This window comes from Vulpes lagopus, chromosome 10 (assembly GCF_018345385.1).
Source record: "Vulpes lagopus strain Blue_001 chromosome 10, ASM1834538v1, whole genome shotgun sequence".
Lineage (NCBI taxonomy): Eukaryota > Metazoa > Chordata > Mammalia > Carnivora > Canidae > Vulpes > Vulpes lagopus.
Window position 1 is genome coordinate 12,172,896 of NC_054833.1, and position 4,128 is coordinate 12,177,023.

A 4,128-nucleotide genomic window follows, 5' to 3' on the forward strand; every position below is an offset into this window, starting at 1 on the left:
CAGGAATATTGTTATAAGTGACCTAACTTACAAAGAAAGCACAATGAGATTTTATGATGAGGATCTTATGTCTTTTTTACACATCTGGTTATAAAATAAAGAAACAATTCAGGTCATTGTACCCAGTATTAAACTAAAGGGGTCAGCAACACATAGTACGCTGTGTAGCCACGTACAACAACCTTGCACCACTGTTCAGGGCAGGAAGCAAGGATAAATTATGCTGATAGGTTATGAAGTGGTAACATTATTTGTGCCTTTTCTTTTGGCCATGGCGCTCAAGCTCCCCATTACCCGCTTCTTTGAAACAATTCTACTGAAAAATGCAAATTAGCTCAGTCCATTCATTTTCCTTAAGTTCCCTTAAAATAAAACACCAAAGCTGTAATTTGCTAATCATATTTCATCATTCCTGACAATCGCTGCATAGAGTTATGGTTGGTGAAATCGCTGAGCGTCTGCATGGCTGTTACTGTATGAGGAAGGCCCGTTTTGGCAATGGGAAGTGTGTTGATCAAGAGCAATTCATAAGATTGCAGATTCCATACAGAAACGTAGGTCCTGGTAGACATTTATTTTATCCTATAGCAGTTCTTGATTTTTTATGACAACAATAAAGAATATTGACCTAGATGTCCAAAAACTGGATAATCCACCTACTTAGGGAAAGGCTGTGGGAGTTGGATAACAAAGATACTCTTCCTTTTATGTGAGTCAGAGGGGTGGCTCCAATTTGAGTGGAAAAAGTTTCTGTTGCTGACTTAGCAAAGGTCTGATGGGCATTATTGCTGAGTAGTCAGGGCCATGTGACTCATGGAACATGTCTAAGCTATGATGCTGATGACGTGGTTGCCCATCACGAAGAATTCATTATTCAGAAGAATAAATGATATTTATGAGCCAAACCATTTTGCTGAATGTTCCCAAAATACATAATATATTTCAGTTAATCTCCACACCATCTTAAGAGGTGGGTATTATTATTACCTTGATATTATAAAGAAGGGCGCTATGGCTCAGAGAGGTTAAAGTCATTTGCTAAAGTCATACAATGAATAAATGGCTGAAGACCTAAAATCAGGTCGCTGGTCCCTGAGCTCATTGCTACCTTTGTTAGACTACACTGATTCTCAGCAGCTAGGTATGCAAATGAACCCTTAATGCTGGATGATTGGCTTGTCCGACGTCAGCAAATGTAAGCCTAGGTTAGATTATCAGTCACGAAGAAGAAGAGGATCGACCATTTTTGGGTCAACACATAGTTTGCATCTCATTCTAGAATTCCTTTTTAAACATTTTTTTATAAATTTTTTAATTTATTTATGATAGTCACAGAGAGAGAGAGAGAGAGGCAGAGACACAGGCAGAGGAAGAAGCAGGCTCCATGCACCGGGAGCCCAATGTGGGATTCAATCCCGGGTCTCCAGGATCGCGCCCTGGGCCAAAGGCAGGCGCCAAACCGCTGTGCCACCCAGGGATCCCTCATTCTAGAATTCCTATACAAAGTGTGAGCTCTTGGTGGTAGCTTGTCTGAACCTCTGACTAGGGGCTCATGCTTAGTCTTTCCCAAGTGTCCATGAGCTCACTGGTCCACCAAACCTCTATGCCCCCATCATGGTGTAGGAGACTCACTCATCACACAGAGAGGTAATGAATAAAACACGAGCTTCTCCTGACAGAGAAGCCTTTCTGTGACCTCTCTGCCATGACAGATTCTCTCCTGGAGCACTTAGGTTTGTGTCTCATCTTTGCCCTTCCTTGCTGAGGAGCCTTAGGCAGACCCCTCATGCATCTAAGCCCAGCTGAAAAATAGCCAGCCTTATAGGTGTCCCTATAGCCTTATAGGGAGCCAAGTGAGATGGTGCAGATGAAAGCAGTCTGGACATTATCAAACGCTCTCCAGACTTAAGATGCCAGGTATCTCCTCCCTAATGGGGCCAATTACCCTGTAGATACTCACTTCCCAGTGAGTTGCTAAAATATATGAAGATGAAGTAACATTAGGATCTGGAGCTATTAGAGGGATTCTATTTTTTTTTATTTATTTATGATAGTCACAGAGAGAGAGAGAGAGAGAGAGAGGCAGAGACACAGGCAGAGGGAGAAGCAGGCTCCATGCACCGGGAGCCTGACGTGGGACTCGATCCCGGTTCTCCAGGATCGCGCCCTGGGCCAAAGGCAGGCGCCAAACCGCTGCGCCACCCAGGGATCCCTATTAGAGGGATTCTAATTCCAGGGGCAGTGAAATTCTTGCCCTGGCAAAGCAGGGACTCTCTTCTTTGCTTCCACAGTGTCTCATGTCTCTCCTGTCTTGTTTGTGGAACCAACCCCACTGAATTGTGAACATCTATTTACATATCTGTTTCCCCTCAAGAACAAGGAGCCAGTCCTAACCCTCCTTTTATCCATCGTATTGACATTCAACCTGCACCCAACAAGCACTCAGTGTTTAATACTATGGGTAATATTTACTGAGCATTTACTCTGTGCCACTGACTTAAGCACCCAGCATCTGGCAATCCATTTCATCCTCCTGACAATAAAATTATCCTCATTTTATCGATCGGAGAAGCAAAGTTCAAGGATATTAAGTAACCTGCCTGGAGTCATGCAGCTTGTAAGTGGTAGATCAGGGATCTGGCATGTGAAGCTAGGTCTTCTGATTAGAGGCCGCTTTTAACCACTATATTTTCCTGCCTTTAAAACATTAACACTCTTTGTAGAAAACTCAGACAATCAAAACAAACTGTAGCTAAGAGAAAAAAATATTTATTTGATTATGTTATATATAAACATAATTCTACTGCTTAGAGGTAACTACCCGTAGCATTTTCCCTCATCCTGTGGGGGTTTTTTCATACCGTTGAGCTTATACTGTACGTGACTTTATAACTATTTTTTACTTTACCATCTTATCATTATTTTTATGATAGAAATAGTCTTCTGTACAGGAGAGGATCATCGTTTACCCCAACACTCCCCCATAATCGGGCACTCTATTTTTCCCTTTCTCTGGTAAGTGATTCTGTGATTAACATTTTGGTGCACAAATCTTTTGTCTGGGTTGTATTTTTGCCTAGTTCGTGGAGAAGGATATTACGGAGATTTTTGATGCACACTGCCAAACGGCTTGCTGCGAAAATGGTACCAACTACATCCCCACCGGCAGGATCTGAGCAGGCCTTAGATGTCGGGCAGGAGGTTTTGGAGGAGGGGCGCGCAGAGATTGGAGGATTCTGAGGAGGGAGACAGCACCGGGAAGCAGTGAGTTGCCTACTTCAAAGTGTTCAGGGGGGCTGGCCTTTCACCCACTTTGGGGAAAGAAGCCAAAGCTGCCTGAAGAAGAAGTGGAATTCTATTGTCTCAGGCCGCACCTCCACCATCTGAGGGTCCCGACAACCCCCTTCTTGCTCAGTGTGGCCAGTCCTCGGGCCTCCATTCATCAGCAGGACGATGTTATTGTCTTACATTCGACTGAAGAATAATGAAACAAGTTTCAAAAGCAAGGCAGCCCATCCAGAAAATATTCTTAGAGTTGTCTCCCCTTCTGTGTGTGTGTGTGTGTGTGTACATGCGTGTATGTGGGATGGTGGGAGGCGGCCAGTTAGCAAACAGTTACCATTAAGATAAATCAACTGATCAAAGGAATTGACTCTTGCCTTTTTTGCGGGTTTTCTGGGCTTCGTTTTGTTGGGTTGGGAACACCGCAGTGAATTCAGAGCACCATGCTGAGGCCTTTTCATTAATACCTGGGAGGCTGTCTCTAGCCTATGGCGCTTCGGTAGAGGAATTAGAAATATATAATTCACCAAGTGTCTAACCTCATATCTCGTGCGATCCCAGTTTTAATTATCCAAGAAAAGCATTTACTTTTCCTTGCCTTCATCTTGTGCTTGGAGAGGGTCTCTTGGCTTTCCCCATTTTTCCCTCCCTCCTTCTGTTCTCTTTAACTCTCTAGCAATTATGTCTTGACTGCAGGGCACTCATATTTCCATTCAGCGGCTTCATTTTTATTGTTTGTCTTCACAATAACTATATTCACCTGTTTCTATCTCCGCTTATTTTTTTTTCTTTCTTTTAAATCCCAAAGATTCAGTGTGCTTTGCTTACCTTGGTCACAAGAGGAAA